The 26,384-nt window shown below is 46.2% G+C and overlaps 1 protein-coding gene across 1 annotated transcript in view; it reads right to left on the reverse strand.

The window, feature by feature from the left end:
• Positions 1–26,384, reverse strand: part of GCLC (glutamate-cysteine ligase catalytic subunit) — a 281,892-nt gene that overhangs the window by 133,744 nt on the left and 121,764 nt on the right. The window lies entirely within an intron of this gene.

Raw genomic sequence — 26,384 nt, forward strand, 5'->3', positions numbered from 1 at the left:
ACTGGAGTATTTATATGCTTGTTATTTACTTCATGTGTATTTACTACATTGTCCCCCCCCCCACTCCAGCCACTCTCCCTGGGTCCTTTACCCACACCCAGTTGTGAGGCAATAAACCTTGGGATCGCCTTTGACTCCTCCCTCTCTTTCTCTCCTCACATCATGGACCTTGCCAAGAAGTCCAATTTCCAGTTGCATCTTCTCAGGGGCATTCTACCTTTCCTCACCTTCCCCCAGAAGCTCAGCATCTCCAGAGCCCTGGTTATCTCTAGGCTGGACTACTGCAACAGCCTCTTCCTCAACCTGCCTCTTTCCTCCCTTTGCCCCCATCAACTAATCCAGAATAGGAGTGCAAGACTTATCCTTGGCCTCAAGCCCAAGGACCACATCTCTCCAGCCGTAAAATCTCTCCACTGGCTCCCAGTGACCGCAAGGATCAAATTCAAGACCCTTTGCATCATCCACAAGGCTGTCAGGGGACCGCTTTATATCCAGCTTTCCCGCCCTGCCAGAGGTCTTCTGCCTTCTAGCTCCAACTCTCTGCAGATAAAACGTTTCTCCAAGCAGAGAGTGGGAGGTAGATTACCCTGGCTGGCTCCTTCCTCTGGAACGGCCTCCCTCTCCTCCTCAGACTTGGGCTGAATCTTTTTTTAATACATTATTATTTATTTAATGTGTTACAGTTTATAAATAAACTTTTCACATTCAATAAATTTACATTCATAAGCATAATTAAATTACATAACTAAATTAAGCATTCATAATAGTTGTTATTACTACAGCACTAAAAAGAGAATACTGTTCGTCAGCATTCATCAGAATTTGTCATCTTTGGTTAATTTATTAGTTGATTTATTTAACCCATCAGTCAATTAACAGATAAAATGGAGAGCCAAAAATAAAAGCGAAAAACAAAAAACAAAAGAGAGGCCTATCATCACATAATATCTCAAGGCTATTCTATCATATACACAGTGTTTAGCCTAACAAGCCCAAGAACATTGTACTGTGGATCCAACACCTATACCATTTCCCTTGAGAAATACACTGATGTTATTGGCTTTAAATTTACCACTTGGATAATATCGAGCAGGTATTGCCAGCTAACCTGTAATTGTAATGCTATGCTCAGATAGATATACCCAAGAGGTTTTCTACAACCAAATCTTTTTTAAGTTCTGAAAACGTAAGACTTTCATTCTCTTCCTTCCCTCACCCACTCCCGTGCTAACTCTCCATCTGCCGCTCCGACTGGTGCCTGACCCCTTCAGAGTCATGCAGGGGTCAGAACACCTCCTACTAGTCCCTCCACCAGCAGAGTGGCTCAGCACTTGCCCTCGGCGCCCTTCCCTGGACTAGCCCAATTTGGTCCTCTCTGTCCACCGCACTCATCCTCCCTTCCCCACCTTCCCACACCAAATACCCGCAACGCTTTCTCCTTTGGGATTCAGGGGAGAATGTTGAGAACTGCATTCTCATATTTGGCCACGAGTCGCACAGGGAATAGGCTGGCAAAATGGAGAAGCTGTACGTAGATGGAACATTCACCCTGGCTGCAGTGATGTTTGCGCAGATCTATGGGGTGATGGCAAAGCGGGGAGGATTTGTGCTGCCGGTTCTCTAGGTATTTGTTAGGCAAAGTTTGTATGCAGTACACTTTGGGACAACTACACACAATTGGGACAACAGGTGTAAGCAAAACCAACCTTTTAAGTCTGTACCACACAGTTTTTGGTAGCGAGCTGAGCAGCCCCGGCATGATGTCCCACGTGAGGCCTTCGGTGCTGAGCACGATGGTGCATTATGACTCCAGAACGAGACCTTGCACTCCAGATGAGACCACGAGTGGAACTGTAAACAATACTGCTTATGTGGCCTTGAGAAATGGCTGTGGGCGTGGCCTCCAGAACCAGGCAACGTGAGCTGTTCAAAGAGGTCACATCCAGGACTGGACACCATGGCCCAGTTCTGGGGCAGCTGGGCACGGCTAACGGAGCATACCCTTCTCTCCATCCAAGGCCCCAGTGACTAACTTCACCAGGGTGCCCAGTACCATAACCCCTCGGGTCACACTGGGTGAGGTTCACGGAACCTGCACACTGCGAAGTGAAAGCCTGCAGGGGCTGGTGGTTTGCACTGACTCATGCACTGAGATCCTTGGGGGAGGGAGCGGTATGCACTGTCACACTGGGTGATCTTTTAAGCACACCAGATTTGAGCTGATCAATGTCATGCAAGCACTACCAAATTTGAGCTGATCAATGTCAATTCTTGTAATAAAATGGTGTCTATGTTGCACTAGCCAAACCGAGAGTGTACTTCACAGACAACGTGGGCCTGTTTTATTCTTTGAATCACATATGTAACTTGTGCAAATTAAAAAATGTAACCTCTGCGTATTGAAACTATACATTTCTTGTGGTTCCGTCTCGGTCTCACAGCCATGAGTGCCAGGATTTGCGACTGCACCAATCCTTTATTTTTTTGTGTGTAACGACATTGTAATAAAATGGTCTCTATTTAGCACTAGTCGGTGTCTACTCCACCTATAACGGAAGCCTGTTTTATTCCTTTAATTACATGTATGTAACTTGTGCACATCGAAATAGGTTACCGGTCCATATTGAAACTACAAATCTGTTTGGCCATGTGGTTAAGTCCTCGCTCTCACAGCCCTGCATGCCAGGGTCGCAACGGCACCAATCATTATTTATTATTTGTTTATTTATGTATGATAATGTCGCATTGCACCAAAATATACAGGTGCCGTAACATCCCGGTGCCGAACTAGGCGTGCCAAAACAGGTTGTGCGTTCAAACATGGGCGCCGAATCGGCCTGCGCAAACTGTCGGTGCCAAAATGTCCTGCTTTGCATGCAGATGGATATATCTACTGTTTCTATAGTCTGAATGCCATCTTGTGGATCTTAAGAATTGCAATCTTGGTTTTGTACTTTTAAAATGTCTTTTCACTTTTACCATATTACAGACTACCTACCTTTGCCTTGCTAATACCCTTTAAGGGGCGGCGGAGGGGACACTGTTATTTTTACCCCTTTATTTATTGTGGCTCCATTGTTTCCTGCAATGTAATCCACGGTTACCACCAAAGACTAGTTGTTTATTGCTGTGCCCAAGGCAGGTGATGGCTAGAAGATCCTTTCTCCTTGCTCGTTTGAGAATACTAAAAGCACAAAATATTAATAAACCTACAAAAAAATTACAGAGAATGCTAAAAGTATACAGGGCGGCCTGGTTCTAATAAACTACTTTTTACTGTTTGGGCAGTGTAAATACTTCAATAGTATCCCAGGAACTATGAATTTCATAGATTACGAGTTTAGGCCAGTTTACCTTTTTATATCTTTGATGTTAGAAGCTGCTTTTGATGCACATTTATATACTTGCACTTTAGGGAACTAACCTTGCAAGGTTTTGGTGGGCACATTCCAAGAATTGTATGCAGAATGGCTTGTCTCCCAACTAATCATGTGAATTCCGCAATAAATCTGCTTAATGAGAATCTTGCTTTTAGCATTTTATTAACTAAATTCTTATGAATTTTAGCTTTCCTCATTTTTGCTTATTGATGCCGTTTGCTATGAATTTTTACCTACCAGTACTTTATCTATAGTCTTTCATTGAAACAACTTTTTGGTAGGTTGTGGGAAGCACATTTTAAGATATGGAAGCAGATCAGCTTGTTTTCCTAACCATTTGTTCTTTGCGATAATCGATGAATATTCTATGAAACATTCCAATTAGTTTTTGACAACCTTGCATGCAATTTATGTGTCTATATTTTGTTGTGTTATTTTTATGGAACCATTGTTCTAAAATAAAATATCTTACGACACACGGGTATAGTGTCTCAATTTCCCCCAGGCAGCTAACACTACGTTTCGAACAAGATATAATAAACCAGGGAGAGTGCGAATCAAAGCACAACCAGGTTCATATACATTTGCAAATTTTTTACAGCATGGCAAGAGGACTTGCATTGCTTGAAACCTTCTAGTAGCAGGATAGAAAGGGGGTCACTGAGCCACGGACACATTTTAAAATGTGCTCCAAGATAACTAGTAGTGGCACAAGAGTAAGGTGTATGGTTTACCAAAAGGGTAACATGAGGTAGTATTGTAGATTGCCAAATCAGTTGCACATATGGCAATAAATACATAGGAAAGGGTCCAAATTAGTCACTTTAGTGCCTACTATACTCCTAGTCCACAGTTCCCTTTCCTCCTTACCAAGGAGATGTCGTCAGGAGCAGATCATTTTGCACACTCGCAGGAGGCACCTGAGAAGTCGAAGAAAGAGGCATCTGAGGAAGCATAGTAGAGGCTTTTGCAGACTGAGGCAGGTTCACTGGATATAAAACCTCTTCAAAAACGAGATTTGAAAAAAAGTCATCTGATTTCCACTTACAATCCCCAAGAACCAGTGCTCCAGATAGGATTTTGGCGTGAGTATTTTACTCACAGCTTTTAGAATTGGAGAGTAAGTCCAATATCAAGAGAGCAAAAATTAGTTTCCTCCTTCGCAAGAGAGTAAAAAAGTGTCCGACAACTATCCAATTTGTGCGTAAAATTAAAACGGTGTTCGAAAACATTACGGACCAAGAACTTGTCGATGCCTACAACCCAGCTTCATCTCCATTATACATGGACACCATGTTAAGAACTACTACAGATGTCAGCTAGTTACATCACAAATCAAGTCCCTCATTCTACCACCATCACTTCTCTGCCTCTAGGGCCTTCTGTTGCTGCCTGGCACTACCTGCTTGACAGCCACTCCATGTTTTTGCTCCATCTCTCCTTTCCTTTGCTACTCTGTTTCCCCTGTCTCACTTACTGATGTTCTGCCTCTCACTCTTGTGTTGCTATGCCACGTTTTGGGGTCAGTTGCTCCGTCACTCTTCCTCTCTCATCTCTGCATTCCATTATTGCTGTTTCCCTCCTACATTGTGCTGTATCAGTTGATATAACTCCTCTTACTCCCTCATGTCATCACTCTGACTATATCTGTTTTTTCATTTTCTCTGTTGTGGTTGCTACTCCTTTTGAGTATCATTCTTGCACTGCCCATTATGTTATTGGCCTGCCTTTCTCTAATCTGGATTTTCTATTTCCAGATCTCCCCGTCTGCTGTTGATCTGCGTTTCCTTATTTTACTGTCTCCATTTGTCTCTATTGCTCTGCGTCTATGCCTCACTCCTATTGTATGTGTGTCCTATTTAGCTCGGTTTCCCTTCTCTCACTTTCTTAGTAGCTCTCTTAAGTAGATCATTGGTCTCTCTCTTCCTGTTTGAATTCCTCTTTTGGATTGTATAATACATTCTTTGTTCTCGCGGCCTCTCCCCGAACCCTCACTTTGTTCTCCTGTATTGCTTAGGTTCAGAGTTGCTCTTTCTCTCCTTTTTGGCCTTTAACAAAGCACCAATAAATATTAAAAAAAGTTGAAAATGCCTTTTCCTTCCATTTACAAATCCAGTGCAGCTTTACCATTGGGTGCTCTTTTTTTTAAAGATGTGCAAACCTTCTTTTGGCCATTAGGTTGGGAAATATAGAGTTAGGGGTGTGTCTCACCAGATGCAATACTTGCTTGAATACAGATGCTTTACCAGCACTGTACGCCATTACAGTTATAAAGGCCCAGATGAGATGTGTGTTCTGAGCTATTCCAAGTATAGAAGCCCTCACGGATATGCTTGTTCTGAGCCATTACAGGTATAGCATCCCTGATGAGGTGTGTGTGGTCTGAGCCACTACACGTTTAGCAGCCCTCATGGAATGTGCTTCTTCTGAGCCATTACATGTATAGCTGGCCTGATGAGGGGATATGTGATCACTGTGCCATTTTTACTGTGACCACTGAAAATGCTGATTTTTTAAAAAAAGAAACCCTTTTCTCTATATATCATGCATTACTCACCGTAATAGCATTTCTGATGATTGTATCTGCTTAAATTCACACGCTGTGCATATGGTCCTACATCCAGTGGTAACCGCAGAGTATTGCATCTTGTCTTTCGGGGACCGAAAGGGGACGTCGGCATAGGCGTGTCTGTAACACTATCCCTATCGGGACGTGTAGTGTACCCAAAATCCCTCACGCGCCGAGGTCCCTCCGATTGTATTTTTTCTGCCATGAGGGAGCCCAAGGCTATTCCGAGTACATGAAGAGAGAAAGTAGTAAGACGTCTATGTTCCTTCCACCCAGAGCGGGGAGGTAGGGACGGCGCATGTGAATCTAAGCAGATACAATCATCAGAAATGCTAGTACGGTGAGTATTTGTATTTATTTATTTATAAAGCGCAGCCAGGCCCGGGGGCATATGGGCGCGTAAGGTAGAGCTGGTTACAGAGGAGCAGTTACACAGTTACGTTACAGTTAGGTTACAGTTACATAAATGTGCAGTCAAAACAATACAGTCAGCCAATAAGTTCCATAATAGTTACAGGTAGGAACAGGCATAATAAGCAAGTGCATACGCAGATATATTAATTCCAGGTGATTGGCCAGTGTCCATAAGGCTAAGGTTAGGCTGTCAGGAGTCCCTGTTATGGAGCCAACACTTCGTGCTATGTTTGAACCGGTTAAATGAAGGTTCTGCATGTAAATGCGTGGGAATGGTGTTCCATAGTTTGGAAGCTTGTACCGGGAAGCTAGCTCCACCCGAGTTGTGGAGTTTAAATCTCGGTATGGTCAAGGTGTTAGTTTGTGCTGCTCTAAGAGGTCTCAAGGCGGAGTGTGGTGTGAAATGGTTAGTGAGGTATGCTGGAGCAAGGTTAGCCCTAACTTTGTGTGTGAGGGCCAGCGTTTTCAGGGATATTCTATGCTTGACAGGGAGCCATCGTAGGTTACGTCTGGTCTCCGATATGTGTGCTTTTTTGGGGATGTTAAGGGCAGCTCTGATTGCATTGTTTTGGACTACTTGTAATTTATTAATATTTTTGCGGCTAGTGCCCAGGTAGAGGGCGTTGCAGTAGTCTATTTTGGAAAGGACTAGTGCTCTCACGAGTGTGATACAGTTGGGTGCGGAGATGAATGGTCTGCAGGCAGTGATAAGCTTGCAAGTGTATGCAGCTGATGACGCTACTGCGTTAGTTTGTTTAGAGAGGGATAAGGTAGCATCGATGTAAATACCAAGAGTTTTAGTGTTATTTGAGACTGAGATGAGGTTGCCATCTATGGTAAAGGCTTTGAATGAAGGATTAAGATTTTTAAGTTTGGCATGAGTGCCCAAGATGATCAGCTCGGTTTTATCGTCATTGAGACACAAGCCATGGTGTGCCATCCATGCTTGTATAACGGAGTAGATTTCATTGAGGGTAGTGCTGTCTATTTTGTAGTCACCCGTGATAGGAATGAGTATCTGGGTGTCGTCCGCATAGTTGGTATACGTGACACCCAGATAGTCTAAGATATCGAAGAGGGGTTTCGTGAATATATTATAAAGTGTCGGAGACACGCATGAGCCATGCGGGACACCACAAGGTACTAGGGCAGGCTCAGCGGAATCTTTGGGAGAGAAGACCCTCATGGTTCTGTTCACCAGGAAGGAGCTGATCCAAGCCGTGGCTGCATCTGAAAAGTGGGCTGCGGATTTCAGGTGTTGACAGAGTGTTTGATGGTTGACCAAATCAAACGCTGCTGACAAGTCAAGCAACAAAAGGAGTGCAAGTTTGCCATGGTCTTTCATGGTTTGGATCTGGGTGGTAAGGTCAATTAGTGCAGTTTCCGTACCGTGTCTCGGTCGGAAGCCTGATTGCCTGAGCCCTAGGAGATTATTAGCTTCTAGATAAGCCTTATTTGTAGGTAGGCTGCTCTATCCAGTATTTTTAATAGGAACGGTACAGTCGTTATTGGTCTGTAATTAGACGGGTTGGCTGCGTCAAGCGTGGGTTTTTTGAGGAGTGGAATGACCCAAGCGTCTTTAAGATTGTCAGGAACTGTTTCAGATTTGAAAGAGGCATTGATGAGATTGGTGATGAATGGCGCCAGATCGTGTGCAGCTGCTTTAACAATCGGGGCAGGGCAGGCATCACCTTGGCAGTTTGAAGGTTTTAGTTTCCTGATGATGTTTTCTACTTCCCAAGTTGAAAGGGGTGAGAAGCTGAAAGGTTTACAAGTAGTCTGGAAGGTTGGAGATATGTTAGGTAGTTGTTTGTGGTTAGGGTCCGCAGATAGCACAGATTTTTTTTGCGTTAATTTTGGATTGTAGGCGAGCTATTTTATCTAATAAGGCTTTCTGGATGTTGCTACACCATAGTGCGTCAGTAATACATTTGTCAGTAGAGGCAATAGGGGATTCTAATTCTTTGAGTATTTTGAAAAGTTCTTTAGTATTGGATTCCGCTTGTGTGATCCTTTTGTTATAGGAGTCTTTTTCGGCAAGGAGTATGGCTTCTTTGTAGCTAGAAGATACTAGGGTTAGTTCAGATTTGTTAGGAGCTGTGGGGTGTTTTTTCCAGAGTGCCTCAGCTGTTCTTTTGGCTTTACGTAATTCTCTTAACTGTGGCGTGAACCATGTGTTAAGGTGACGCTGTGGTTTCGGTTTCCGCAGTTTTAGAGGGGCAATGGAATCCAGAGCTTTAAGTATAGTCTGGTTGTAAGTGTCCACTAGAGCTGTAGGGTCTGTATCTGAATCAATATTATTCAATATGGGGAGTAGTAAAGGTAGGAGTTTGTCGGGAGTAATATCTTTCTTGTTTCTCGTGCGGATGGCAGGGGCGATGATAGGCGCCAAATGAGTAGTGTTAGCTTTGATAGCAAAGGTTAATTTGTGATGGTCTGACCAGATGCATGGGTCATTAGTAGGAGGTCAATAGAGCAATTGATGTGTGAGAGCCAGTCTAGAGTTCTACCTTTGATATGGGTGGATTTGTGGATGATGTGCGTGTGACCCAAATCAGATAATGTGTTGGCTAAGTCAAGGGCGTTAGTGTCTTTAGGATCGTTGAAACCGAGGTTAAAGTCCCCAAGTAGGATGGTTTGCGAGTTAGGTTTGGTGTTTATGGTTATAAGTGATGCAATGACCTCTGTGAAAGAGGAGATGGGTCCTGGTGGTCGATAAATAAGGTGCACGGTGGCCGTGTGGTTAGGTGAGAGGGGTAGCTTAATTGACAAGGATTCGGCAGACGGGATTCGCGCATCTTGGATGATTTTGATGTCAAAGGTATTTCTATGTATGAAGGCAAGTCCGCCTCCCTTTGTTTGAGTGGTGTTTCTGTCAAATCTTATAATGGCATAATCATTAGGTATTGCGAGGGCCAAAGATGGGCCGGATGCGGCATTAAGCCAGGTTTCAGTGACTGCGAGGACATCAAGGTTTTCATAGGTTATAAAGTCAGCAATGTCGAGAGGATGGGCAAGTAGAGACCTGGCATTCACTAGAGCTGCTTTGATGAGTTTATCTTTTTTGAGGTTTTTTCAAATGTTAACGGTGGATTATGTGCTAGATTATCGAAGTCAATGGGGGGAGCAACGTGATTATGGGCAAAATGCAAGTGTTTCATGGTGCGGGCCCTTAGTCTGGAGTTTCTGCTTAAGATGCTAGGGTGGTGAGAGTACGGGGAGGTAGGAGGACTAGTTCGGAAGTTCAGTCTAGTATTTGTCTTCAGTGTGCTAGGGTGGAACGAGCCTGGGTGGGTGGTCTAGTTCTAGAGTCCAGTCTAGAATTTCTGATGGTGATAGTATAGGGTTGGTTAGGTATTGGTTTGGAGGCGAAGTGGTGTATCCAGAGTGCTGGATCATCAAGTATGGATTTGTAGGTGTCATGGTACTAGGCCTCAGGGAGGAGGTGGTGGGTGCCATACCTAAGCTAGTGGAAGTGTAATGTTTAGAGTGTGGGTTGGGCTGACTAGACCACTAACTACTGTAAGTATACAGTAGGTGGATGAGCGTTGATAGGCACCAATACATGATGTTTAAGGTGATACTGGTACACCGGGTGACGGGGGTGGTCTATTAGCGAACAGAGGCACAGCATAGATTGATTCAATGTGATCGAGGAGTAGCTATGCAGGGCATCATAACAAACAACGTGGTCTGTAGGCGACCAAAGGCACAACAACTGGTAAATGTGGTCTGATAGGCGACCGAAAGGCACAACACAATGGTGGTGTGGTCTGATAGGCGACCAAAAGGCACAACACAATGGTAAATGTGGTCTGAATAGGCAACCAAAAGGCACAATACAATGGTAGTGTGGTCTGATAGGCGACCAAAAGGCACAACACAATGGTAATGGGGTCTGATAAGCAACCAAAAGGCACAACACAATGGTAGTGTGGTTGATAAGCGACCAAAAGGCACAACACAATGGTAATGTGGTCTGATAAGCGACCAAAAGGCACAAGACAGTGGTAGTGTGGTCTGATAAGCGACCAAAGAGGCACAACAACTGGCAAATGTGGTCTAGTAGGTGACCAACGGCACAGCACAGTGGACACAGCGGTAAGTAGGTGACCATGAGGAGCAATAGTCAAAGTGGTCTGTAAGCAACCAAAAGGTACAACATAGACCTTAAATGCGTGGATTAGTGATATGAGGACTGTCCAGTGTTATAAGACACCTGACCATCATGGTCCAGGGCAGCATCAATAAGTGTTTGCTAAGAACAGATGCGTAGTCAACAGCGGAGTTGAGCACGCTGCATGAGCTGGGTGCACAACATGTGATCGGAGGATGTGCCACACGGGTGTAATATACAGTAAACAGAGACACAAGTGAGGCTTTGTATGAATGCAGGAATAAGGGCACAATGCATGCCTTCTGATGCTTGTTAATATGCTTAGAATCACATGCTGTGCATAGACTAGCAAGCAGTACCCAGAGTTGGAGGTGGGTTGTGAGAAGGAACAGTAGAGAAAAGATGTCTTAGTACCGCTTGTCCCACCTGAGAATCAGACCTAGAATGAGTGTCTAGGCAATAGTGTTTTGTAAAAGTGTGTACAGAACTCCAGGTTACCGCTTTGCAAATGGACTCTAGGGGAACATTTGTAATGATTGCTATGGAAGACCCAGTGCCCCGAGTAGTGTGTGCTCTAGGCTTGCAGGGCAGTTCTCTCTTAGCAAGAGCGTAACATAGTGAGGCATTTGGCAATCCACCTTGAGATAGCTGATTTAGAGACCTTTCCCTTCTCTACCAGCTACCACTAAAAAGAAAAATTGGTTTGTTTTTCTCAGTGGTTTAGTTCTTTCCAGGTAGAACATGACTGCCCTGCACCCAACTAGTGTGTGGAGGCTTCTTTCGGCCATGCTAGTGGGATTCTGGAAAAAGGTACGTAGTTTGATCGATTGGTTCACATGGAACTTCGAGAGGAATTTAGGCGCAAATCTGGAGTGAGTGAGCAGAACTACCTTATCCCTGTGGACTGTCACAAAGGGGTCTAGAACAGAAAGGGCCTGTAGTTCACTAACCCTTCTAATAGAAGTGATAGCAACTAGGAAGGCCGACTTGTAAGTAAGGTCTTTTAGACTTGCTTTATGCATTACGCTTTAATCACTGGTATTTTCTACCCCAACACCTTTTGTTGTGACGTGGTGTATGCTGAAAGAGCAGCCAGATGCACTTCTAGGGAATTGAAGACCAACCGTGTGTCTATCAAATGGGTTAGGTACAGCACAATGTGTGTGGGTGAGCAATCGATGGGATTGACACCCTTGGTATTACACCACATGACAAACCGTTTCCATTTGCTGGAATGGCAATAGCAGGTGTTAGGTTTTCTAGCCTCCCAGAGAATGTCCATGTATCTCGGAGCGAGCTGAAGGTGTCCAAACTCTATGACTTCAGGAGCCAAGCCGCTAAATTCAGAGTTTGTGGGCATGGTTGTAGGGTCTCCCCCCCTGTCCTGAGACAACATATTGTACGGGCAGGGTAGCTTTACTGGTGGGGAGAGGGACATTTCCATTAGATGAGCGAACCAGGGTTGGCGGGCCCACATGTGGACTACCAATATCATGGGGATTGGTTCCAGGTGCATCTTGTGCACTATCTTGTTGAGTAGGGGAGTTTGGGGGGGGTGGGGACGATACCGGGGGGGAAGGAGCGTAAACTAATTTCCCTGACCATGTTATCCAGAGGCTGTTCCCCTAGGAGCGGTTCTGGGGGTACCTGGAGGCGTAGTCTTGGCATTGGGAGTTCTCCTGAATTGCAAACAGGTCCACCTCTGGGAAGCCCCATTCTGCGAAGACGTTGGACACGATGTCTTCTGCAGATGCAATTCGTATTCTACGGGCAGTGGGAAATCTCTGCTTAACACGTCAGCTAGAAGATTGAGTTCTCCTGGAACGTGTTGTTACAATAGAAACATCTTGTGTCCGAGATTCCCACATCCAAATGTTCTGGGACAGCTTGGTTAGCCCTGGAGAGTGTGCACCCCCTTGTTTATTCAGGTAATACATGGCTGTGGGGCTGTCTGTCGGAACCAGCACTGTCTTCCCTTGTAGTTGCGTTTCAAAGGCTTGCAATGCCTAGAACACCGCTAATAGCTCCAGTAGATTTATATGGTTGGATGCTACTTGTGGGGACCACACTCCATGCGCCGTCTGCTGAAGCAGGTGAGACCCCCACCCTATGAGAGATGAGTCTGTCGTGAGAGGGGTGATGAAGGTTTTCCCCTTCAAGAGGTTTTCCCTCGACCACCACTGCAGAGAGAGAGAACGAGGGCTGGCGAGACAACTACCAGATCTTTCCATTGTCCGCTGGCCTGACACCACTGGCTTTTGACCCACTCTTGCATGGGACGCAGACGCAGCCGTGCGTGTGGAACCAAGAATATGCATGACGCCATCATCCCTAGCGAACGCATGGCTTCATATTGAGGGATCTGAAAAAGCATGTTCTGAACCCTCTCGTTGGAGGGGAAGACGCGGCTGTCCTTCGTCCGGATTAGAGCACCCAGAAATTGTTTTACTTGACTGGGGACTGGACTGGATTTTTTTCACGTTGATGGAGAATCCCAGACTGAACAAAAGGTCTACGGTATTCTGGGTGTTCAAAAAGCATGTGTCGTAAGCGTCCCCTGTTATGAGCCAGTCATCGCGGTAAGGGTAAACCGGGACTGACAGTCTGTGCAGGTGTGCTGCCGCTACTGCCAGCAACATTGTAAAAAGCCTTGGCGCCGAGGCGATGCCGAAGGGGAGCACTTTGAATTGGTAATGCCTGTCCTCTATCATGAACCTTCGATATTTCCTGTGCGCTGGCAACACTGAAATATGAAAGTATGCATCTTTCATGTCCAATGTTCCCATGTGGTCCCCGTTTCAACAGTGGGATCACCTCCTGTAGCATTACCATACAAAACTTTTGAGGTTGTATAAATTTGTTCGCTGGGAGCATGTCTAGAACAGGGCGCATGGTGAGGTCTTTTTTGGGTACAAGGAAGTACACTGAATAAATACCCTTGTTTACCTGAAGAATAGGGATGGCTTCTTTGGCGTCCTTTCCCAGCAGCGCTTCCACCTCTTGAATCAGGATCTGTAGATGGTCCGGTGAGAGGCGCCGTGAGCGTGGTGGTCTAAACTGTGGTGGACGGTCGAATTCCACGCAGTACTCGTGGGCGACCGTCTTTAAAACCCACTGGTCTGGTGTTATCCCCGCCCATGCCATGAGGAAAGATGTTAAACGTCCCCCCCCCCGACCGGGGTGACATGTGAGGGGACCTGGTTCGGATGGTCATTTCTGACCAGATGCTGCGGCTCCTCTGGGATTAGGGCCTCTACTTCCGCCTTTGCTGCGTCACTGACCCCTTGGTGGTAGCAGGCGGGGCTTCCTGATGTTCGTCTAGGGTTATAGTTTCCAGTGCTGTAGTAGTTCTGATTTGCACGGGACTGCCCTCAAAAGGACCGACGAGAACCACCTACCCTTTGGGGGGGGAAGGTTTTTGTTGCAAGGACTTAAGAGTCTCATGCTCTTTCTTGGCTGTCTGCAGGGCATCGTGGACCGCTTTCCCGAAGCGATTGGTCTCTTCTATCAGTTTGTTGATAAGAGTGGCCTGTGTTTCAGGCTTGAACCCCCGAGTTACGGAGCCAAGCATGCCGCTTGAGTAAAGTGCCCTGGGCCGGAGACCTGCCTGCTGTCTCAGCAGTGTCCAGAGTGTTCTTGATATTCTGTTTACACCTGCCTGCCTTCGGCCAAAATGGTGAGAAACCTGGATCTAACGGGTTCAGGAACTTCCTGGAGACCTTCCTGTAACAGGTTCCATTGAGCGTCTGCATAACTCGCCAGCAGTGTGGGGTTATTCGCTATGCGTGTGGTGTATGCAGCTGCAGAGGTAACACGCTTACCTAGGGCGTACAACTTCTTGGATTCCTTATCCGGAGGTGCCTCCCCCGTAGCAAGGGGTACTCCTCCCCGTTTCCAGGTGGTATTCACTACCAAGGAGTCTGAGGTGACATGGCCTTTAATATATTGAGGGTCCAAAGGGGCTGGCCGAAATAGCTTTTCCACTCTTGGGTTCACTGCCCTGGTTTGAGCAGCCAACACCAGGGAGGGGGCCAATCTTCTTTTAGCAGAATTTAGGAGGAGAATGGCTTGGCTTGAGGGGGGTTTCTCCTCGAGAATGTCCTCCACAAAGTCTTGTTCGGGTACCGCCTCTTGAGTGGTGATCTGAAAGTGATCTGCTGCCTTCTCGAAGGCCATTTGGTCGTCTTCGGGCGAGGCCTGGCAAGCCGGAGTGGATGGAGGAGAATCCAGGCATAGAACATCAGTGTCCTGATCTTGCGTGGGGAGCGTCCATGGCTGCGTTTCCACTTGCTGAGTTTCCTCCCAGTTGTCCATGGCATCCGCCTGGTCCTCAGTGTAGTCCTGCAGGAAGGAAGGGTCGTCTTCTTCGCTGTAGATGTCTTCATAAGTGTCCATCTGGACCACCTCTTCATGATGGACAGAAACCGAGGGCTGAGAGTCAAGATTTTCTTGAAAATGTGAAGCCGATCTTACAACAGATTCCCCACGAGACCGCTTAGGGGAAGGCTGTTCAGAAGAAAAAAAATAATTTTTTTCAAGACGATCCATGCATCCTTCAAATTTCTCCCTTGTCCACTTAGAGGAACCAGAAGGGCCTAAAGGTGGAAAAACGTTTTCCGCACTTTGGCGTTGAAATTCGTCTCCTAGGGTGTTGGACAGAGGCTCCCGACTGTCCTCGTAGTTTTCGCGAGTATCGGGGCACCATGGCTTGTCTTGAATTGTCCGCTGCCTGCCCCATGCGTTTCGACGGTGCAGGTACCATCCCAACCGCCAAAGTAATTCTCGCGATGCTGTCTTCAATCTCCGCCGAATCGGCACAAGTTAGCTGGTTCGAAGGCTTATCGGAAGATTTACCACCTACCGCAGCGTTAGAGGGCCTAGCAGTAGATTTTTCACCTGGAGGCCTAGTAGTAGGTTTTAGGCCTATCGGGCCTTTAGGGACCTTCAGAGCATCGAATGACTGCGCTTCAACATGTAAACCCGATTTAGGGGTAGAGGCCTTGTTTTTTGGAGTGCCCAGTCGCAAGACACTGCTTCGGATGCGGGGAAGGCTGCTGAAGAATCTGCCGAAATTTTCGACGCCTTCACCTTTTTCGACGAACTGTCGAAATAGGTGGTGGGGTTGTGTGCTTAGTGTGTTGTGGTTTTTGTACGTCGCCGGGTGTTGTCCCTGAAGAGTGACTTGTGTCAGGCCTTGAAGGGTCGGGCGGGCGGGCGTGGCGGACCTAGAAGTGTCCGCCTCAAGGTCTATAACATCTGATACAGATGTTTGGTCATCGGAGGTGCCCCGTCACTTTCGGCGGGTGTGGCAGTGGGGGAGGAGGGTTCAGCGCGCGACATACCATACGCGGCCCACCTGTTTACACGGTGCTCCTGAAGGGTCTTAGGCCGAAGGAGCTTACAAGCCGCATGCCGCTTCTCATTGGGATATAAGGGGAGACAAGAATTACACTTTCTGTGCTCGTCTTTCCACAGGTATCTGACCCTACACTTAGGGCACAACCTAAATGGAGTCCTTTATATAGTGAAAGTTACAAACAAGTATGACCAGACCTAGAGGGAAAAGAGGGGGAAAGACATAACGAAAGATATGGCCACCCCGACCACACTCCCTACTGTGTAGGCCGGCCAGAGGGCCCAGCCATGTGGATGCCTCAGCCGCCGGATCTTAGGTGCCGAAATCCACTGCCATAGAAAGTTCCTGCAGTCTTCGTCGAAGCTCTTAATCGCTGTCGAAGTGACTAGGGAATAACCGACAAAGTTGGTATAAAGATAAACAATGGGCCTCATTATGAGGTATGCGGTAGAGGGATAATGGTGCCGGTAGAGATGCCGGCCCTGTTATCCCTCTACCGCCCCATTACGAGGTCTCCTCGTTTTACCAGGCGTCCCGCGAGGAGACCAGGATGCAAACAACGTGCCCATCGTTAACGGGCCCGTTGTTTGCATCCTCCCCATTCCCATTGCGCCCTATGGGGGGCTCGAATAGGAATGGGGATGTACCGTGACCGGGAATTACCGAGCCTTCCAAGGTCAGAATGGCCCGGTACTTCCCCATTCCGGGAACCCGGACCCAGTACCTGGTATGGGGGTAGCCATGCCGCTAATGGCGGCATGGCTACCTCCATACTTGTAATAAGGCCCAATGTGTCTTTTGTAAGAACTCCGCTATAGGGCGACCAGTTATCTGGGCAGAAAAAAACTATGAGGGACCTTGGCGCGCGAGGGATTTTGGGTACACTACTACAGAAGGGATAGTGTTACAGACATCCCTATGCAGACGTCCCCTTTCGGTACCCGAAAGACAAGATGCAATACTCTGCGGTAACCACTGGATGTCGGACCATATGCACAGCACGCTCACCTGATTCCCACGGAGGCGCAGGTCTGGCTTCGAGTGCTGATGCTTCTTCTATGGTGAAGCGCAGGACTCTGAAGATGGACTCACTGGCTCGCAGGAATATTCCCCTGTGCGTGAAAAGGGAGTATTACCTACTGACGGAATAAACCTCAAGCCTCCCACTCCCTTCCAACCCTCCACAATACCCTTCCTCGATTCCCCGTGAAGTCTCACCTTAGGGTCTGGAAGGATGAGTTCTCCATCCTGCTTCTGATGCAGGGGCGCGTTGAAACCCAGTTACTTCACTGGATTGAGGTTTGATGGGAGTTCACATAAGCTTGACTATTCATGTAAGGCGCTGTAAGAGTTCTGTAGCAAGTTCAAAAGTTCAAGCTTAATAATAATGTTCATTGTCTTTTTGCAGCAAGCGCTAACGCTTATGTCTTTTTCCCCTTAGGGGCTGGGGTTCGGAATGCCGGAGATATGGCGCCGACCCGAAGTGAAACGTGCAGTTCCAGTAAATGACAGGTAAGTTCTGGATGAGCGTTTGGGTAATGTCTTTGCATTCGCTCATTCAATGTCTTTGTCTTTTTTCCCCATAGGGGCCGGGGTCCGGAATGCCAGGAAGCGGCAGGACCCGAAATGAAATGGGGATGACCCAACAGGTAAGTCTTAGAAGGAATCTGAGCTTTTCCCATTCCCTTCCTTCTCTCACTTTGTGTTCTTGTCTTTTTCTCTCTAGGCTCTGGGAAGTGGCTGCGGATTCGGATGATCGCTGCTGAAGATGGAGGTGCCCAGGAAAGGTGAGTGAAATGCAGCGCTGCAGCGATCGAAGCAAAATGCTTTTAAAATGTCTTCCCTTTCAGGATCGTCGGTGTGAAGTCTCCGTGATGCAGCTTTAGCAGGTAAGGTCTTCTTTCTTTCCAATTCTCTCTTGGCAGGTGACCCAGGATGCTGACAGGCGTGGCTAAAGTCCAGATGCAGGAGCTGACACGGTGAGCGTCCAGCTGCGAGGAGCAGAACAACGCGAAGCGTGAGTTGCTGATCGGGCGTGGTTTAAATAGCTTTGGAAGAAGTTCCAGGTATGTATCCTTCCACCGATCAGGTATGTATCCTTCCCCCGACCACACCCAGGGGAAAGTAGTTCCACAGGTAAAGTAGTTCCATTCAGGCCTCAAGAGGGCCTGGATGTAGCAGCATGGTCTGCATCAGGTAAGTGCACCTTAAAACACTTGAACACATGTCTAGCTTTATGAGCCTGGCGCCTAAGGCGCCAGGACAGGGGTCCAACATGAGCCTGGCGCCTAAGGCGCCAGGACTGTGTCCAAAGGACCCCAGCTTGGGCCCACTGGCACTTCCCTGGGGGAAAGGATGCCTGCCTCTGGGGTTGCTGGGTCGGACCTGGCTCCTTGGAGGTAGGCATCATGACAGCATGTGATTCTAAACAGATTAACAAGCATCAGAAATACACACACACTACATTCATTATATAATGTACCCAGCACAAACATAAATATGTGGTTGAAATAAAAGTCAACGTTTTAAGTGGTAGCCGTAAAAAAGGCGCAGTCATTGTAAAATTCTGATGAGGTGTGTGTTCTGAATCACTGAACATTTAGTAGTCCTTTTGATAAGTCAAAAGCTAAGTCTACTCTGTTACAATTGAATGTTACCTGCATCTTAAACACATACCTCTGATGCAGAAGCATTTATTCACCTATCAACAGGATTTGAACCAATAGGTTACACAATGATCTCTGCAGCAGGTTTATTGACCCACTGAGCTACCTTTCCCAACAGGCTGTTGACCTGGAAAGGCACATAGGGTTAGGGCACTGGCAGTTCGATGTGAGGCTTGCCTGACATAACTGGCTTGTCAAATTCTCTCAGCCTGTTTGGACTATCCAACATGAGTCAGTAGATTCATAACAAGGCTTTGAAATGGGCTAGATTTTTGGTAGTGGGACTCAGTAATGTGACATGGGTGAAACAGAAGTTTTGAAAAGCGCAAGGCAGAGTAGGAGGGATCAAGTATATGACAACATTGCCATCTTCTCACTGTGCGTCAGTATGCATCACACCAGCTAAGGAGGGCAGTGGGAAGGATCTACTTGAAAATACCACATTTTAAACTGCGAGGTCGAAAATCCCACATGTAAAACCCATTTTCTGTACTTCTAATGCAGGGGGAGACCGCCCGCAGCACACACCCTCCACATCCAACCACTTTATTAAATACCCCTAGCCAACGCCCCACCCATCTATTATTTGGGGGATATTTTTTGTTTTCCATGCAAGGTTTTCTACATCGCAATAATGGGATCCGCGAATTTTGTAGTGAAACCGGTGGGAAGAGCTCAGACACTTTAGCTCGCTGCAGAAAATGCCAACACATGTTTGTGCTTTTTCATTACACCAGCTCTTAAAAAATTAAGGTACTGTCCCAAATCATAGCAGTCCTGCTAAGAAATGTGGGTAAGATGCAATCAGCCCTGCTGTGAATAATTGGCACTGTGCCATGACATGCATATGGCAGCTATGCTGATAAATTAGGCTACTTTGACTGAATATATAACAGTCAATCTGTGCCACTGGAAATATATAAAGCACTGCTTCTACCTGCATCCATTATACCCGCTTGTGGTGGGTGGGTGGTCAGAAAGGGAGTTAAAGTAAAGTTCAGACTACATGCCCAGCCATTCCTTGCTCTCTGAGACAACAAACTATGTACCGTGCCCTTTCATGCATGCACACAGACGCATACGATCTTAAGACTAAAAAAACACATCTTCATATAGAACACTAAAAGTTTGTCCTTATCACAAATGCCAAACAACTGCTTGCTGGGAGGCTCTTCTAAAACTTCGAGACATCAAACATAAATGATGTGCGTCAGCGATGAAAAGAAAACACAGTATGAAATACCCATTATGCTCCAAATGCACTGCCTCTATTAAAGCTGATCAAAACAGAGGAAAAGTAAGCAGAATTTGCAGCCCTAGTTTAAGACAATTCTCATTTTACACAATACTATGTGTCCTAAAGCAATGTGAAAAGCATGATCAAAATTCAAAATGCTTCAATACACTGTAACCTACAAAATGCAGGCAGTTGAACACAGTGAACAAAACACAAATTTGCCTCTACATTACTCAGAAATGATTATCTTGTTAGAATTATTAACAGAGTGTTAAAAAATAAATTAAAAAATAGACCATCCGAGTTGCTTCCTTCAAGGAACTGTGTGGATTACTAAAGTGAGTGGGTTTGCAAGCTGCTGCTGGCCAGCCTGCCACCAGGGACTTCCAAGATTTATGGGGGTGCTGTTATAAATAGCCTGTTTAAGCTGTACGCAAGGAAGGGCTGCATTGACGAGAATTCAGTGCGTAAAAATGCCTCATACGCAGAGGGCTGCCAGGAACCTTGAGAAAAATCTGCTCTCACTTATCTGAATCTTGAGCTATTCCTACGTGGGAGGACAAATGAGACGTTGCAAACCAATGTATTGGTGAACCGGACTACAGCGTGACTCCGAGTGCATGAACGCTGTAGAAGATGGTGGATACGTAGTGCACGCACTGACAGTCATTTTACACTTGAAGCAAACTTGTATCTTGAGACAATGCGTGGTATCCTGATCTGAGTGCATTGGTACTGAAGCCCACAGGGGCCTGCTGCAGTTTCAGAAGAGGAAGAGCCACATGAAGATAATCCAGACTGTGCATCTGCCACGCCTGGCAGCCATTTTGTGCAGTCTGCAGTGATGATTTACTTCAGGGGCATTCTGGAAAGCTGAGTGTAGCCCCCCATACTGGGGGTAAAAGAAAAAAAAAGGCATCCGTTCCCTGATGGGAAAGCCACAAAAAGAAAAAGAAAATGGAGTAAAGAACCTTAGACATGAACGCACAAGGGATCCTTTAATCTAAAATAAATAAGACAAAAAACATGCCTGCCGCTCCGTTCGCACCAGTAACAACGGACAAACCCTCCAAGTGTTTACAGGCACTCTGCACCACAGCTGACTGGACTAGCCCCCCCCCAGGCGGCCTACAATTACTACTGGGGGCATCTTAAATTAACAGCGCTCCCCACAGTGGGTGGGCACCCAACGGGTTTAGTCCTCCTGGGCTGCATATAAAGGGGCGGTCCATGGAAGGTGGCCCAACAAGACTTCCTGGGCCCACCTGGCAGACGTGGCCCAGGTGGAGTGGTATTGTGGGGCCCCCACTGCTGCACACAACACCGGGCTGCACCGGATATATGCATCCCAGCAAACTTAAAATAAAGACTCCTCCTATGGTGCTGCTGCCTGCTAGGCTGCTGCTAGCATTAGGAGGCCAGCCATATACAAGACATTTGGGGGCCCCCACACACTGTTGCTGCTGCTGTTGCCCGCTGTCTACCTGCAGAACCATCTCGTGAAAGTGCGAAGACAGAAGAACATCTTGAAAGAACAGCAACAAAGAAAATGAGACAGCCCTGTCCAGGTTGTTAAGTAAGTCGTTATAAGTTTTTGCTTCAATGCACTGTATGGACATTTTATATATTTTTTGAAGACTGTTTTTATACTCTTCATATGTAAAAGGACCCTTACCTTTTTGTTTAGATACGCAGCTGCTTAGGATTCATTTAAACTGTATAGTGTCTATAATAATTGCCCTCTAAAAGAAACTCAAAACCCTGCTGGTGCACCGGAAGAGAAATAGCCCCACCCACCTGGTGCCTTCCTGGTTGTTGCTCTTTTTCCCTACTTAAGCAGCCCACCAGCCTGCCTCTTTTCCTTTACAGATGGGGAGCAGGTGCAAGTGGATCTAGGTCACCTGGCCTAAGGCCCCGGCCACCTGGTGCCTTTCCGTGATGTTACGTTGTATCCCCCCCTTCTCGCATACAGGTGTTGCCTGTTTTGCTCGATTCTTCTACCCTGGTTCCCCCCTCCAATGTTCCCCCTCCCCCCTACATCCTACCTCTGCAGGAGTCGGTCTTGATACATTCTGGTCTCACCATCGCCTTTTGCCAATGCTTGGATTTGACTTTTATAGACTTCATTGACTCACAGTGCGTCACCCTCTCTCAACTCTCATGCTGGACTTCCCCCTGGATCTTGTACTTATAGTGGCCCTGAATCATGCGGTTTCCATTTTCATCTTGAATCCTGGCTTGTATTGGCGGTTCTCTCGCAGGATTATCTGTTACTACGGACTTCTGCAATTGTATTCGCTCTCACCTCTTGCTACTCCACTTTTTCACTGTTCACTCTGTTCTTTCCTCCTCTCCCTCCCCCCACCCCATCTCCTCCCCTCCCTTTCTTCTATGCACTTACTCTATAACAATTAGTGTCATTGACTTAATATTATAGCAACCTTGTTTGTCTCCTCCCAGTCCCCACCTCCACAACTATCTGAAATGTCGTCAGGCGTAGTACGTTAGTCGCTTATTTTGTTCCTCCCCTCCCTTTCTGTACCCCTCCCCCTCACCTTTTGTTAATATCTGGCTCTACCAGAAATTTTGTGAGGCCTAGTATGGTAGTCGCCTGTCTGTTTCCATTTCCTTCCCACTCTCCCCCTCCCTTCCTTATCTGTGTCTTAGCTCTTGCACTATCTGAAATGTCGCCAGGCCGAGTACGATAGTTAATTTTACATTCTTATTGTTCATGGCCTGTAAGGATGTCATTATATTTTCCCTTGTTCCCACCCTTGCCTTGAAGTGCTTTGAAACACATTGTGTATAGGAGCTATATAAACAAACTATCACATGTTTGCAAATAACTAAAGAAATGTACACCAGCATTCCTTTGTCCGCCTTTCCTTATGTGTACCACTTACTTTAACCTGGTCTTTTTCCCCCTCGGGGAATTTGGAGAGCCTAAACTAACCTTCAGTGTGTTCCTACCTTCTCCACATTCACAGTGGGGCTTACCGGGCTGATCCCGAACCCAGGTAAGTAGCGTTTGGAGACAGGTCAAGTTATAAGTTAAGGCATATATTGTGTAATACGATCACAGCACAAAGTTTTTGGAGGCACGGCTTAGATCACCTTTGGTGTGCCTATACAGCCCCTTATCCTACCTACTTAACTCATACCTACCCTTTTTTGCTCACCACGGTAGTGGCAGTTTGCTAGTGGCTTTTTTTTCCAGTCCGTTTTTTTGTCCACGTTTTAGATCGGGTATATATATATATATATATATATATATTTCATCCTAATTGTTTGTACCGCTTTTGACATGTACCATCTGTATGGATGGGCCCTGAATCACCTTCACCCAAGCAGGCCCACCACTTAAGGTAACAAGTGCACGTAAGGCAAATTTATTGTACAATCATTCGGGGAGGAGCTAAATGACGCCGTTGAGCCAACCTAAACTAAGTCTCGCCGAACCACATAAGTTGATACATTATATACATTTTTGCAACAGTAAAACACTCCGATGTATTTCATCACAATCCACCCCCCACACATGATTGGACCAAACATATACAAAGAAATCCCATCTCTTTCCAATTCTTCCTTTCTCATTGGCCATCGTTTATCTTAACTACCATCTTCAGATCGTATTTATAGCACACCCCTTCTTGGGATTCGTCTGTGGTAGGTCATGACATCACATATTTAAGCATTTGTTGTACAAACATAATTTATTACTAGTAACAACTGGCCTGAGCCCTTCAACCCTAAACATAATTGCACATGGTTGGCATGGATACTTTAAGCAACGTGCAGAAAAGTGAGTAAACAAGTTCTCATTGAACTGGCGATGGCCATCTCATCCACCCCGGCTTACTGGCTCGACTGAAACATTCTAATCTAAATGACTATCATTGCAACACGCACGGCACATCTGAAAATACAAGTGAAACTCCTGGGCATCGATCTCTTTAGCCTAGAGTGTTCCTTCACCCCATATTTATTGCTAGTCAAAACAAATAGTCAGGTGCCTCTGCAAAACTTCAATATACTGCGGAACTACCAAGCCATAAACATTGTGTCCTGTTCAACAGCTGACAATCTGCTTGGTTAATCATTGTTCCTCTCCAAGCCTTTAATCCTGCAGAACCAGCTGTTCCCAGCCACCTGCAATTCACTGCAGAAACTGCTAGCGGCAGAGTCTAAATTAATTCATAAAAACTCATTGCATACAGATTTATAAATGCCCTTAGTATGTTCCTTGGTGCACATTACAAAGCCCCTCATTGGCTGCTTCTGGCGCATTCCATAGCACACCATGTGTGAATCGAGTTTATATTTAATTTGGCGGTTTTTAGCATTTCATCTTTCTACGCGCGTGCAAATCTAATATGTATCAATTTGAACAAGTAACACTAAAGTAACACATCCCATTCCAGACCCTCCAGGATATGCAGCATGAAATGGCAAATTTAGCGGCTCAACACTTTGCAGCACATTTTTTATTGACTGGAGGGTGCAAGATTGGCACATTGCAAGAAAGAGACAGTGTCAAGGCTACAAGAGCCAGGGCGGCATTATGTTCACCTTGTGTATCTATTTAAAAGGAAGAGTCCCAGATATCTCTGGCTTGGCAGAACAGTGCTGGTTTTGGCTATGTTTTTGGTTTAATGTGCATGCCTATTTAAAATATTTGACAGTATTGATCATTATCAGTTGTAATGCTGGAAATAGCCCCTTCTATGTTCTCCAACCCCACCCAAACACCTCTCTCACCAACACACCTCACACATCTGACCAATTCCCCATCACAACTTGCGTTCCTGAACATACTCATGTGCTCTGTCACACTGCTAAGTCAAGATTTGCACTTCCCAGTGCCTGCCACACTCAAATCATATCTCCCACCTTACGCTCGCCAATTCTTCTCACAGTATACAGCGTTTCATTCTTACATGCTACATCTGCATTTGGCATTCTTTCTCCCATTCTATTGCACTCTTCCCTCATCCTTTCCCCCAATTTGCAGCTCACTGCCGCTTTCTGGCCAATGGCTCCCTCTCTGCTTTTTGGCCCACTGCACCCACGCTCAACCCTAGTTTCTGTACCTCCACTCCCTCTCTGGCCTGCTGCTCCTGCTCTGTCTGGCCCACCGCCCCATTGCTTCTTCTCCACTCTCTTGCCCACCGCTTTCCCCTCTCCTCTCACCCACTGCTCTCCCTCCGCTTTCTTGCCTACCACTCCAAATCTCACCCATACCCGCTCTCTCTCTCCCGTCCCTCTCATATTGTGCCAATGTTTACATTTCTTTTTAATGTAGGTTTAGGCACAGATCCTCAAAAAAATGGGGCATCTAAAAGAGCGGAGAATATGCTATTTTTAGATAACCAATTTTTGGGAAATGAGCAGGTCACCTCATTCTCAAAAGGAGACCTGTGCATTTCCAAAGGGCTCAGCTAGGGCACAAACGATGTGATGGGCGCGTGCCAGTAGCCTTCTGTGTTGGAATCGCTCTCCCAACAATGTCCTACAGGCTCCCATCTCATTTATCTGTGGCAGGCCTTTAAGGGACCTGCCCCTGTAAAATGCCAATTCTAAGCAGGCTCATAGGGTTCCCTACACAGTTCTGCACATTTAAAAGCGTATCATGTTTGTAAATTTGGGATGCGCTTTTAAATGTACAGAAAGTGATCCTGATTTGCGGAACGGGGTGAAATAGGCCATCTGAATGGGCGCCTACAAGATGTGCCCATTCAGATGGCCTTTTTCATAGTTCTATAGTGGATTGGGCAGCTCTTCTTTTGGTGCAAGTGATGAGATGTGCTTGCGCATTCCATTTTTTGGGGAGAATATTGTCCAGTGTGTCTTTTTTAATACTTTATTTAAAGGTCGTTTTTTCAAGGTCGTTTTTTCAGATGGCCTTTTTCATAGTGCCTTAGTGGATTGGGCTGCTCTTCTTTTGGTGCAAGTGGGGATATGTGCTTGTGCATTCCATTTTTTGGGGAGAATATTGCCCAGTGTGTCTTTAATATTTTATTTAATGGTCGTTTTTGCAAAAACTGCCTTTTTGTACTTTTTTTAAAGTGCTGTTTTCACAGCATTTTGCAGGATCGCTATAAGCCAGAGGGTCCGCCATTCACACTAACAGCACTGCATACATATGAAATTGCAACATCACACCCAGTTTGCTGCACCCCCGGTCACAAATATGCCACGCGCAACATGAACCGCTTTTCATCATGGGGACCTTTCTTGAACACCCACACTTTCCCCGCCTTTAGTTAATACTTTAATTAACAAATCATAATCATCTTCTTGGGGGACCAACCCTACAAATCATCTTTCGTATCGGTCCCAATATGGGCATACTCCTCTAATGAACAAACCAAACTCGTCCCCCCCTCCCTCCCAACATTTCTGCAATCTACCCTTTGCTCCACCCAGTCATCTCAACTTGGTGGCAGACACAAAACAGCCTCAGTCGGAGTATCCATGTGAGAGCGCATGGTAGCGATTCTAGCTTTGGACAGGGTAACCGTCATCATTGCAGCTGCTTTCTGTACCCATGCAGAACAGCATCGTAGGAGCAGTTGGCAGGAACATAAGATAAGGAAAAGGACAAAAATAGGAATTTATTTTTACAGTAAGGCTAATTCAAGA

The sequence above is a fragment of the Ambystoma mexicanum genome, chromosome 4p (genome assembly GCF_040938575.1).
Source record: "Ambystoma mexicanum isolate Mex_15411 chromosome 4p, UKY_AmexF1_1, whole genome shotgun sequence".
In the NCBI taxonomy this organism is placed as follows: Eukaryota; Metazoa; Chordata; class Amphibia; order Caudata; family Ambystomatidae; genus Ambystoma; species Ambystoma mexicanum.